We start from the raw sequence: 13,827 nt of genomic DNA on the forward strand, positions 1-13,827 counted from the left end.
CTCCAGAGAAAGGGTATTAGCAGTTGTCCTTAGTAAGAACCAGGGAAAGAATCAGATTAAGTAGAGGGCTATTTATATTTGGGAAAATGGTACTAATTTGGAGTCTAACCAGGGGAATGTTGACTATCTAGCTAAGAATAAAAGGCTTCTCCCAGAAGCTTCCAAAGTCAAGAAGGAACAAAGAAAGTCTTTTGAAAGTGCAGTAAAGAATACACATGAAAATTCTATTTGGTATTATTTTGGTTTCTTTATTTTGAACAATACTGTGCCTCTTAAAGACTCCCAGTGGTCTGCCCTTCTAAGCTTTGGGGGCAAGATTTGCAAATGGCATTATCTAAAACTGGAGCTAATATTAATCAATTTTAAATGGACACTCAAAAATTTATCCCACCATGAGAAATAGTTTGGAAACACCCTCCCGTCCTGTTGAGATAATGTGGAGTTTCCCCCAGGAAATTACAAACAGAAAGTCATAGATGTTATCGTTTGCTCAACAGAATGGTTTGATCTTTATGGAGTTAAAGCAGAGGCCAAGTACATGATTTTCCATGCCTTTGGTACTACCCACTATCGAGAGGGCCCCACATATCAGCAGAGGACAAGGTTCCCTACATCCTTGGCTGAAACCCTGGATAAAAATTAGGATAACCTGGAGAGTTTTTTAAAAAGAGCAATGTCAGAGATCTATCCCAATCAAGTTAAACTGGAATATTGCGGGGTGGGGAGGGGGGCAGACCTAGGAAGTAATTATTATACTTCATAGACAGGGTTGAGAATTGACATATGCTTTCAGATGGGGGAGTGGAATTCATAAAACTTGATGGCTTTCTAATATGATTATTCAACTTCCTTTGCTCTGGTACCATGATTAATAAGCAACCTTCTTACAGTTATTTGATTTTCTAGGCTGACTCTTTTTTTTTTTTTTAATAAGGGCTTACAAAGGGTGATCAGCTGACCCAAAGAATCTGCCTGCTTGTCAGTTATTATTCTTACTTTAAATCAATAAAAGAGACTTCTCATTTATTATCTTTTTATTCTGAAAAGTCCTACAGAATCTCCAGAATCTGTTTAATGAGAGAGGAAGAAATACACATGGCTTCAAATACATACAAAATGCAGGATAAGATCTGCATCCTTCATGACTGTCTCAAGTGCTGCCCTTAGGAGAGCTAGGTAATAAACAGCTTCACCTTTGAAAGAACTTTGAAGGCAGTTACTGTATTTCAAAGGGAATAATTAATTTCCATTTTTAATTATGGCAAAATAATTATATACAAATAAGATGTGAGGTATGCATTCTTGACTGCCTTGGTCTTCCGCACCTAAGGTAAATAACAATCTGTTTGCCTGGAACCAAGGAGGTTCCTGGAAGCTGGGCTTTTCAGTTTTAAAACTGACGCCATCCTGGGGGAAAAAAAAAATCCCTTGGGTGTGGTGGGTTGGGTAGGTATTTCCTGGAACTGAAGACTTTGAAAGTTAAATACAGGATGATGAGTTGGTCACCCCCATGCACACCCCTAGTTTTCTAGGATGGATCTACTTTACAAAAGAGGTTTCACTGGTCACCTAATGATAACTAAAGGGAAAGAAGCAGATTGGAGGAGGAATTAAAGAGGTTCTCCATCTCACATCTCAGTTCTTCAACACTAAGAATGAGAAAGCAGCAAACACTCCAATGCAGAGCTCAGAGTTAAGACCTGGCACAGTGTTTCTATGGACAAAATCTAGGTATAGGATTGAAAATAGGCACAGTTCAGGTATTGGCAACATGAAAAGAGTATGCAGGAGTCTCAACACAGGTGTGAGAGCTGGGAGATCAGAGGGAGGTCTCACACCAGGGCAGTCAGATGGCCCCAAGTCCCAGAATCAAAGGCCAAGACAACCCTGAAGTCTTGTGGTCTTTTTTCTTTTTTTTTTTTAAAGATTTTATTTATTTATTTGACAGAGAGAGACACAGCAAGAGAGGGAGCACAAGCAGGGGGAGTGGGAGAGGGAGGAGCAGGCTTCCCACAGAGCAGGGAGCCCGATGCAGGGCTCGATCCCAGGACCCTGGGATCATGACCTGAGCCGAAGGCAGACGCTTAACGACTGAGCCACCCAGGCGCCCCTGAAGTCTTGTGGTCTTAACATTTGTTGAGTACTTAGACTAAGACATTACAAATATTATATAATTTAATCAGACTTCTAGGAAATAAATCTATTGAGTTCCTTTTTATATATGACAAAACTGAAGCTGTATGAATTTTATCACCTTTGTATTTCCAGCCCATAATATGCATATAGCAGATCACATACGAATATTAGCCACGGGGGCACCTGGGTGGCTCAGTCGGTTAAGCGACTGCCTTCAGCTCAGGTTATGATCCCAGGGTCCTGGGATCAAGGCCCACATCGGGCTCCCTGCTCAGCGGGGAGGCTGCTTCTCCTTCTCCCTCTGCTGCTCCCACTACCTCTGCTCTCCTGCTGTCAAATAAATAAATCTTAAAAAAAAAAAATTAGCCCCCCCCACACAATTAGTGTGGGAAGCATAAATATTTTAAAAGGCAATTTAATAAAAATCTTTTGTTTTCTATGAATCATGGAACACTACATCAAAAATAAATAAATTAAAAAAAATCTTTTGTTTTTCAGACATTCTGCAAAATGGCTGACATCCATCTAAGCAGGCCTGTAACTGGTCATCCTTTACAAATTACTTAGACATAAGAGGGGAGAAGGATCGAGATTAATATTATTAACCCAACACTCAAGTAAAGTGAAACTACAAATGATGTGTTCTGGCTAGCAGTAATAGGGAGAAAGAAAAAAAAAAAAAAGAATGGAATGTGTGTGTCAGGAAGGAAAATTAAACTGAAAATTAGATTCCCTGCCCACAAATTTTGACGAAACTTAAAGGAAATTAATCAACCACTTTACACTTGCTTTGCTGATCACAGAAGGGCTCTGACTCCACTTGACATAAGCAAATAAAGATGGTAACACTTGACATGTAATTCTTGGCTCACTTAATTGGATTGCTTCACAAACCATTTTCGGTAATCAATGATTCCTAGTAGGAATCACAAAAGAAGACACCAGGCTGCTGGGAACAGAAATGACAGGACTGCATTTTCTCGAGTGATCTATTCAGAGACAATGGGCCAGTCATCACATGATGCTGTGCCCTGGCTATACTCCTTTGTCCACATGGCTACTTCTAGGCCACTTTGAACCCTTATCAACAATTATAGCCTGGGGATCCTAAAGTCAGACTGCCTGGGCTCAAATCATCACTCAACAGCTGGATGACCCAGAGCATCATCTTAGCATGTCTCTGGCTCCCTGTTGGTAAAGTGCAAGTAACTGTATGTACACCTCACAGGACTGTTGAAGGATTAAGTGGTATAATTGATGTAGAGTGCTTGGAGTAACATCTACTCCATAGAAAAATTTGTATAAAGGTTTATTTCGATTTCCATTATTGTTTTTGTTGTTTTATATTTCAAAAGCTGTGCTACCTCGACTTTAAAGTTAGAATCCCTGATTCAGGTTCAGTTAGAAAAGTGGGAGAACCACCTGTGTGCTCCCCAGCAGAAGAACATATGGCTGGGATTTTTGCTGCAATGTAGACTCAGGAAAAAGTAGACAGTATCAAGACATTTAGGCAGCAGCCACTCACCTTAGAGGCTTCTTGGACATCCGATCTAGGACAGCCTTGGGCTCAAGCAGCTCCTAACCAGTTTGGCATAGGCCAACCACGCTAACTGGTAAGGATCTGTTTGATGTGCATTTTTGTCTCAGACCATAATTCATGGGGCAGGATTCGATCTATTAATGACAGGGTCAATGTATTTATGATTCAGTGTTGCTGTTTAGACTACACATTCAAATCACGAAGACATCTCTTCCAATTCAAAACCCCAAAAGCCTTTGAGGAGATCACAAGACTTGTGGCTTTCTGAGCCCCACCAGAGTTTAAGGACGGAGGCCAGGGTGACACCACACTGGTTCAGTGGGAGACTGAGTTCTGCTACAAGGTACCACCTTTTTCTCTTTTGGTAATCCCATTCCCTGTAAGCCACAGCTCTTACATGACAGTATATCCATAGTACAAATGTGGCCATCAGTGAATGATAACATATAGCAGTGGACCCTAGCACAGGAAGTGCACACACACGCACACCCAGCCCCAAATCCTAACAGTATGGAATGGTAGTGAATGGTGAGCCAGCAGCTACAGCAAGCAGACCAAAAAGTACATCATCATGATCTTTGGCAGGTTTACCAGGTGGTAAACATGGACTACAGGGAGAGATGGGTTTTTGCCAACTGCCTCTGTAAACCTTCCCATCCTCACACGCTCACAAAAAATCCACTCCGAGTGGCAGGGGCATCCTCTTTAAAAATGCTAACATGTGGGGTGCTTGCGTGGCTCAGTTGGTTGTGTGTCCGACTCTTGATTTAGGCTCAGGTCATGATCTCAGGGTGGTGAGATTGAGCCCCAGACAGGCTCTGTGCAGAGTCCGTTTGAGATTCTTTCTTTCCCCCTCCCTCTCCCTCACCCTCTGTTACTCCCCCTGCTTGTGTTCTCTCTCTAAAATAAAAAATAAAATCTTTTTAAAAAATGCCAACATGTCCCTCGACTACTCTGGTATTATTTCCATTGGCTCAGAGATGCCTTTAGAAAATAACCCACTGCAAAGGGAGATCAGGTGAGGTACTTGGTACTTTATAGGGCTTTGCTGATAGAAAACGATATTCTCTTTCTAACATGAAAGCTTTAGTTTCATGGGCTCAGAGTTTCATAACCTTCTCCTCCCCTCCACTCTTGTCTGTCCTCTCCTTTCCTCAGAAGTACCTGGCAGAATGCTAGGCACGGGGCAGTTCAGGTGAGTTGAACCAAAATGTAGCTTCATAAAGGCAATAAACAAGATTTTTTTCTCTAGTTCCAACTCTATCACTAGAATTTTTATGAACACTATTCCTTACTAGAGGAATATGCAGGACTTTTGGCAGCCTACCCATGGGTGTATAATTCTTGTAACTTTGCAGACAAGTAGGGTACAAAATACAATGGCCAACCCGGGGGACACAAAGCAAAGTGTCATATCTTGCTGCATGACCAATGAGACACAAAACTCGTTTCAATCTGGTGAGAGGCTGTGGCTCCATCATGCCATATAGGATTCTGCTGGACTTTGACAATCACATGCCAACACTCCTCTCCTCTCTCTGTCTCTGTCCACACTATTCTTTCTGCCCGGAATGCTGCAGCCTGGTGCATTTCTACCCATCCAGCAAGCAGGCCACAACTCATTCTTCTGTCCTCCCAACCCATGGCAGCCAGAAGTCCTCTTGCCTTCCTCTGACCTTTAAAACTGCCTGTGTCATCCAGATGCCCTCGGAATATACTGTCGTCTTGTGTACTTTTTTGTGGATCTATCTTGTCCACGAAAGAGGGTGAAATCCTGCAGGGTGGCTATCATTAACTTTGCTCCAACTCTTACTCCATAGGATTTCCAGTAGAACCCTATGAGGTTTTTGTTTCCCCTCTTTTACAAATAAAAAAAAAAAGAGAAGTTCATGGAGATTCAGTCTGCTCACTCTGACATACCACTTTTTCAGCTTCCTCTGTGAACAGTTAGGCAAAATCAACTAAAATATAAGTAACCCCATCCTCTAGCCCTCCATGTAGGGAATTAGCCACGAGTGTTCATACTTCACAAACTGGTATGTGCTAGAATTATTCTATTTTTAATCTAGCATTGTAATTGAAATTATATTGGAAACAAGTCAAATTATCCAGTGACAAGGAAATGCTTTAAGAAATTAAGGTAAATACATAGAATGGGATGTTCTCTCTCAATTTAAAAAAAGAGAGATACAAGTACATATACTGACATGAGGATTTCTCAGTGCTGAGTACAGTAAATATTTATTGAATGAATAAATCTCTAAGATGTACTGTAAGAAAGGCAAATCACAGAACACTACATATAGAACTCCAATTATTCTAAAAAGCTATTTACATACACACAGTATATGCTAGAAAAGGGACTGTGCTTTGGGGATATATCACTTTTTACTCCATGTTTTACTTCTTTTTTTTTTAAACAGTGAGTTTATGTTCATGTATTACTTATGCAATTGAGAAGTTAACATGAGAAATGAGATTGCCCAGATGCTGAAACATAAGAAGAAGAAGGAAAAAAAACAGGTTACCAACAAGCTGGAGTGCAAGGCGGCAGCTAGACATAGGCCTGCTGCTTCAGAAGCCCCTGCTCTCAAGGATGGGCTTGGAGTGGAAAGCCCCAGGTTTTGGCTCTGTCAACAGTGACCTAGATAATCTTAGTGGTATCACCTAAACTTTAGAAGGTTTGTCACTGATTCTTTAGCCTGAAAGTAGAAATGATGTCTATCTTCTAAGGTAACTCTGAGAATAAATAAGATGATGCATGCAACAGCCGCTTTAAAACTATAAAGCACTATCCAAATGCAGAAGATACTATTTATCATTGCGATTATGACTACTATAAAGTACTAATGCAATGTCTCACACAGATAAGGCACATGATATAAATCAGAAAAATGACTCTATTAGAATATGTGAATTTAGTCTTTGGCATTAGCTCCTTCCAAAGGTGTTTTGGTCTTTCAGGGATATCTCATTGAGAAAACATTAAATAAAAAAGGTCTGAATCCTTATTTCATTGGATCTAAAATGCCACTGATTTTAAGATGTGCATTTATTTTATGTACCACTATGACAGAAAAAGAAAGATGCTAAAGAAACTATGTCACACGATGATGCCAGATTCTGAAAATGTGAAAATGTGCATTTAAGAATTTGCGAAATACAGTATTTAAATGAAAGGCTTCAGGCAAATTAGCTGATCAATTATACATTGTGTCTCTCAAATGAAATTACTAATTTAATAAAGCATGGTCCTCGCAAACCAGGGATGTTTTACAGTGCCTTTTCCCCTTTGGATGTGCTGGCCACAGCATTTTTTTCATGTTTTAAAAATTACAGAGAATAGGTAATTACTAGTGAATGCTGACCTTTTCCATATTATGAGTAATTATGCTATTAAAAGCATCATTTGGACCTTAATTTGGTATACAAATTATTCAATTACCTAGTCTGCAGTTGTAAGGACTTTTAGCCACCACCATTTTGGATGAGAGCAGAAGGACAGTCCCAAACATGAAGCAATTTATTCTTACACTATGCTGCACACATTTTAGTTGCATCAAAATAGTATTAAAGCCATGGCTAAACCAATAATTCCACTGAAATGTTTCACGGCACCAAATTATAACCAATATGCCACTTCGGAAAGCATTTGCAAGAAGGAATCTCAGAAAAATCCTGTTACAAAGCCAACATTGAAACAGACAAAAAAATAACTCTTCCTTAAGATGCTCAGGTTTAGTATCCAAAAAACTTACCCCTGGCTCTATGTATCTGTTGCCTCTGTTTTATTGTTAGTGTTGTTAGTGATAGAGACCCAGGTACCCAGTATCTTCTGCAAAGGAGGGCGCTAGACCTATCTAAAGGACCCCTATTGCCTAAAGACCGTGGGTATAAACAAAAAACCCAAATTGAGTTTGACTCCCAAATTCATTACTTACAGCTGCAGTGTCATTGGAAAATCACTGCCTCAATTTCCTTATCTGTAAAGTATGACTAATACAAAGCATCTTCCAGATTGTTGTAAGGATGGGTGATAAGTCTCAAGAGTCTGTTGCACAGATGAGTTTCAATAAATAGAGAAGAAATGGAATTACTGTACTTATTCTGTGGTTTCCCATTAGAATGTTCTAATAGAAGAAAGTAGCTGATAATAGTCTTGTACAACTTTCTGACTCAGAATAGGAAGGTGGTTTGAAAAATTTCATGAATTCCAATCTTAGGTATCCACAGCTATTTTCTTACAGTGGATTTTGACAGGAAAAAAAAAAAAAAAGACTTCCTATAGTCTCAAATGGTCTGTCCTGTCCCATTTTCCTGACCTCTACACACCACTCTCTTGCTTCTGGTGGGGGTGAGTGATGGGGGGCCACCAGTAGGAGATGAGTATGTGGGAAAGGGTATCTTGCTCCCCACCCATTCCAGAAGTCCCAGCAACCCTTTGCTCCTCTCTGCCCTCTCTTAGCAGCCCCTCGTCCAAGGCTTCAGCTCTGAACCAGGTTCTGTCACACTGTTGCCTCATGTCCCTCAGGCTCCCTTCTATGGCTACCCCTCACCATGTCCTGTTGGTTTCCTAAACTCCACCCATACCTCTGAGTAGCCTCTTCCTTTACATTTATTTTCATATGTATTTTCTTACGTGAGTATGCCATCTGTTTCCTGCCTTATTGACAGAGAATCCAAAAAGAGAACATTCTGTCCACAGCACCCAGCAGTCCCACAGTCCCCGATTTTATAGATGAGGAAACTCAAAATGCTTTAGGAGTTACTGACGTTTTTACCTATTTTTCCAATTCCTTCATTTGCTGGCTCTGTCATTCTCCTGCTTTAGACCTTCCAGATGAAACCCAACAATGAGACCCTTTGTGATCTGACTCCTACTTCTCTCTCCAATTCAAGCTCTCACCCCTCCCACACCTACATCCTATGTGCTCACCAACCATACCAAACTAGCTGGGATTCTCAAACTTGTTTGCACATGTGTGGTTCTCCTACTGGAAGGCACTGCTTTCCTCCCTGCTAACCTCTGTTTATTGCCCAACATGTGGCTGGCACATCAAGCCCTCGAACATTAATTCCATCACCTCATACCAAGTCTCCTCTGTGCTTCTATCCAAACACAGCACCATCTGTGATGAAACTGTTGACTGACTTGGCTGTACCCTCACCCAAGATCACTAGCCACTTGATAACAGAAATGTGTTTTTACTCTCAGCCTCACAGCAACGATACCATCATCATCACCATCATCCAACAAACTCCCGAGCAGTGTTTATTATGTGCCAAACACTGTTCTTAGTGCTTTTGATATATTTACTGCTCCCATGACAATGGTATAGATCTTAACTTACGGAGGTGGAAACTGAGGCAGAGAATGATTACTTGACCAGACCATGTAAGTAGCTCATTGCAGAGCCAGGTCTTAGACCCAGGCAGCCTAGCTCTCTTCTGTACTCTTAGCCTCCATGATCTACTACCTCTCAGGGGCACTTCATTAACATTTGTTGGATTAATTAATGAATGCTAATGGACTTACTAGATGTCAAACTGGGTATCAGGGAAGCAAAAAGAGGAAGACACAACTAAGTCTGATTATAGAAGACTTCTGGGAAAATCCCAATTTCTGAAGTCCACTAACATCAACATGTGGTTTCCACTTCTCATAAGAAGCTGATGGGGGTTGACGAATTAACAAGTTATTCAATGTTCTCCAGCAAGGCACTGCTTGGAGCTTCCCTTCCTAACAGCCCCTTCCCAGAAGATGAACTGAATCTGCAACAAGGTGGGCAGAGACAATATAATGTTTAAAAACCTCCTGTGAAAAGTCCTTCCCCTTTGTAGAAATAATTGAGGTATAAAACATTTGCCATTTGGTGTACCAGATGGTGTGCAAAGGCTCTGTCTGGGTGTCACTATTACACCTGCTCCCAAAGCATCAAGACAACTGTGACTTGTCACCAGTGGTCCACATTTCCTGACCTGGGGAGAGTGAAAAGTAGACTCAAAACACGTCCCCACACTGGAATGACCATCCACTGGGGATGGCACGGTCTCAGCTGCATGTCAGAGGTGTGCCCTCTGTCACCCTCCCTAAAGCCTGGGTGAACCAACCCCATTCTCCTGCCCTGGACCATGCAGATAGAGGAAGACTCTCACCTTGACACAGAGAGGCCAGCAACAGTGGGGGTAACTTCTGGGTTTTGCTGGGCACTCTACTTTTTTGGGGAAAAAAGGAAGAATGAATATGTTTGGGATATCTTCTGTCCCTTGGTGCCTGAAATTTTCATTTTATGGGGATAAAGGATCTAAGTAGAGTCTAGCCCAGAAAGGCAAGACACCTTTAATTTTGCCAGACCCTCCAACAATTCCAAAGCTCCCAGACTGCAGTTCAGCCCACTCCATGGCTTACCATCACACAAATACACAAGGAATGGATGGAAATCATGTGGAGGGGCTTCCAAGTGAGAGGGAAGGAAACCGAAGAGGCTTGACATTATTTCTCTCCCCATTCACCAAATCTGAACAGGTGGCTCTAGGAACAAGACAATACGAGGCATGTTCTTATAATTACTAAAAATAAATACCAAAATTATTCTGTGCCCTCATCCCCATTCTGGCAGCATCAAATATCAAAGATTTCTGTCAGGAAACCTTAGTGCTCAGAAATGGCATTTGTTCTAGCTCAAGTGGTTCTCTGCCAGCTCTGGAGCAATGCTCCATGCTTCTGCCCAACTGCAGGCAATGATACAAATGCAAGTCTCCTGGAGAACCTGTCATCAACTGGCTCCCACCTAGACACATCACTTTCTGTACCTGCACACTTCAGCAGGCCTCTCTCCTCACCTGGATGAGTTTGAGACCCAAGGCAGAGCATAGTCTGATTCTGTGGTTTGTCTGATGCCCAATTCATGATGGCCGCTTCATCAGCCTCAAACAGCAACTTCCGCTCCTCTGAGAAGCAGCCATGCAAAGTTAGTAGCTGATAAAAGATCCTTTGTAGGAACATAAACCAGAGATACTTAACTCGAATTATTTATTTTTTCCATTTCTCTATTTTGAGCCAGGGTCTTTGTCATTTTTCTCATCTTTCACCTTTATATGAATGGCTAAGACCTTCGTAGGAATGGCTAAGATAATCCTTTGGTTTGAATACCAGTTGAAAGTCTGTAAGTCCCAATGAGTGCCAGTAACAGGATATACCCAGAGACTTATTCACGGGCCGATTCTACAATACTGGCTGTAGGATCTAACATTCTGACGTGGAAACATTAATGTTGCCAAGAGAGAAGAGACAAGTCCTTTGACTCCTAATGCCCAGTGGTGACCTACCAAGGAAGGAGAGGACAGAAGAAAGAATGGGGTCTTGGGAAATAAACATAGAAAGTTCTGAAAACTGACTCTGCCATTTGTAGGCATGAATCTCTTAGCTTTGGTCTGATACTGTTGACCTCACCAAATGAGGAGTAAAGGAGATAGTTTTTTTTAAAGATTTTATTTATTTGAGTGAGACAGAGAGAGAGAGAGCACGAGTGGGGTGAGGGGCAGGGGGAGAAGCAGACTCCTCACTGAGCAGGGAGCCCAGTGTGGGGCTCAATCCTGGGACTCCAGGATCATGACCTGAGCTGAAGGCAGATGCTTAAACTGACTGAGCCACCCAGGCACCCAAGGAGATAGTTTATAAAAAGCACCTGGAATACGATAGTACTCAGTACTTGGTCACATAAATCTCTCAATAATTATTTGATTCTAGAGTAGAAAAGAACCAGACACTCTTCTCAGCATGGCATCCATCACATAGCACCAATCCCTCAAAAACCTGAGAACCTATGAAGAATATATGTTCAATACTATTGCCCACTGACCCTGTACCTCTAGTTCTCAATACGCCTTCATTCTTATTCTAGGCACTATCCAATTACTTACATATAAATCCTCTTATATCACATTATTTTAATAAACTATTTTTTATAAAGGCAGTAAGCTCAACGACTACCAGAAAATTAATTCCTTTGAGCCTTAGATAATTAGCATGATGACTTGGCCAACATATTTTCTTCTAACAGGATGTTCGCCTTAAAGGAAACCTGCTGTTCCACTTTCAGTCAGGACTGGAGGAGAGCCCTGAATGATCAGGCTTAACTGCAGAGCTATCAACCTTCCGAAGACAGAGAGGAAAACACGGGAAGCCAGGGAAGAGCCAACAGCGCTTTGCAGAGAGCAATCGCATTTCCTTGAGCCACGAGGTACAATGCATAAAACCCCCAAGAGGGCAGGAGTACATGTGGATTTTATTTAAAACATCTACAAAGCACGTAGTAACTAATCCTTGTGGTCACTCTAAGAGGTACCACAATTATTGCCGTGTCCTGGTTGTGGCAACTGAGGCACCAAGAAATTAAGTTACCTAATATCACGCAGCTTGCAAGGGGCAGAACTGGACTCCAAGCCAGGCAGCCTGGCCCAAGGACCCCGCTGTTAACCCACCACCCTGGCTGCCTCTCTGCTTCAGTGCTGTGAGAGTCTCTTCCTAATGGCCAGCTGCTTGGGGTGGTTTGTCATCATCAGTCTCTGCTGCCCAGATCTACTCCTCATGATCCTGCCTCTCTCTAGCAGGCACTAGGAGCTCCAGGACCTCATTAGAGAAGAGCCGACACTCCATTATCTGATATTAAGCTACCCGTGCAATAACAATATGTCATAGTTATTCAAGGCCAGTGTCAGCAAATCCCTACGCCACACCTGGGACTGCAATTTTAAGACAAATGGATGTGGCAGACTGTTTTCTCTCTGTCACTTAATGAGCAGTTAACAGTCAATACACTTGTAATTCCTTTAGTCGATTCTGTGCCCTGGCTCCGTTTCCCTCCAAGTAAAAACTAAGTCCTTCTAGTGGACCACTAGAGTGGGGCTTTTCCCCATTAGTCTCTCCACTGCATCGTATCTACCAATCACCTTAGCTCATTCCTCTCCTTGCCCTGCTAACTTGCTAGGCACACTATACTTCAGGACCTTTGCACTAGCTGCTCTCCTCATCTAGAATGCCCTTCTCTAATATCCTCATAGCTCACTCTTCAAGTATTTGCTCAAATGGTGCCTTCTCAATGAAACCTTCTGTGACCGTGACCCCGGCCACAGGATTCCTTCCCTTACTACCCCACCCCATCTTAATACTCATCATCTTCTTATACAATTGCTCTTAGAAAATAAGTGCTGTAAGGGCAGGTATTTCTGTCATTTGTGTTCACTGCTTCATCCCAACGCACTATCACAGCACCTCTTATTCTGAACTTGTGCAAATTATCTTCTGAAAACAGTATAAATGAGAAAGTAGAGTGGAGAGAAGTATAAACCCAATACGACCAGAGTCATATTTGTGTTTAATAGGCAAGGTCCTTAAAGAACAGGAATCGCACCAACCCTCTAGGCAAGGAGAAGCAAGTGATTTTCTCTCCCAGGCCCACTTCAGTAGGAGGGGATCTTATACTTGGTTCCTGGTGCCTGTAGAGCTAGGCAGGCTGGGCAGCATGCACACCATGTGTGGTAAGTGGGAGACAGCAGTGGATGACCACAGTATCGGGAGCACTTAGACAATCAGACAAGAGAAGAAATCCCCCTGGACTACATGAGCAGGAGCTTTTAAGTTAGGCATACATCCCCCCCCCCCCCCCCACACACACAAGGCTTTTTGACATATCTTACTATATGTCAGGCAATAGGTTAAGACCCAGTGATGCAAACATGAAGAACCAAGTAAATCAATCTTCAAAATAACCCAGTGGTGTTAAACATGGTAATAGAGGTATGGACTTTTGCAATAGCCTCTAGGGCCCCTCGTGTTGCCATGAGCTCCCTCCAAAGCCATATCCGTAGTAGCAACCAGAAACATTTTTAAATGGAAATCAGAAAGTGTAACCCTTCAGCCATGCCACTGAATTCCATGACATGTCATATCTACACCCCGGGAGTGGGCCGCAAGGCTCCGTGGGACTGCCACCATCTACCACTGAGGTGTCAGCCTCCAGGCTCACAGCACTTCAGTGGCACTGGCCCTCTTCAGTTCCACGGAGGACTCTTTGTCTCTCTACATATAGTTCTCTCTGTCATGGCTTTCCTCACCCCCTTTCTCCCCGTTAATCTTAGCATGATGGTTT

At 42.3% G+C, this 13,827-nt stretch overlaps 1 protein-coding gene across 10 annotated transcripts in view; it reads right to left on the reverse strand.

Moving 5' to 3' along the window:
• Positions 1-13,827, reverse strand: part of SAMD12 (sterile alpha motif domain containing 12) — a 385,968-nt gene that overhangs the window by 253,277 nt on the left and 118,864 nt on the right. The gene's annotated exons all lie outside the window — the stretch shown is intronic.

Source organism: Leptonychotes weddellii, chromosome 4, assembly GCF_054177405.1.
Source record: "Leptonychotes weddellii isolate Sample4059 chromosome 4, ASM5417740v2, whole genome shotgun sequence".
NCBI lineage: Eukaryota > Metazoa > Chordata > Mammalia > Carnivora > Phocidae > Leptonychotes > Leptonychotes weddellii.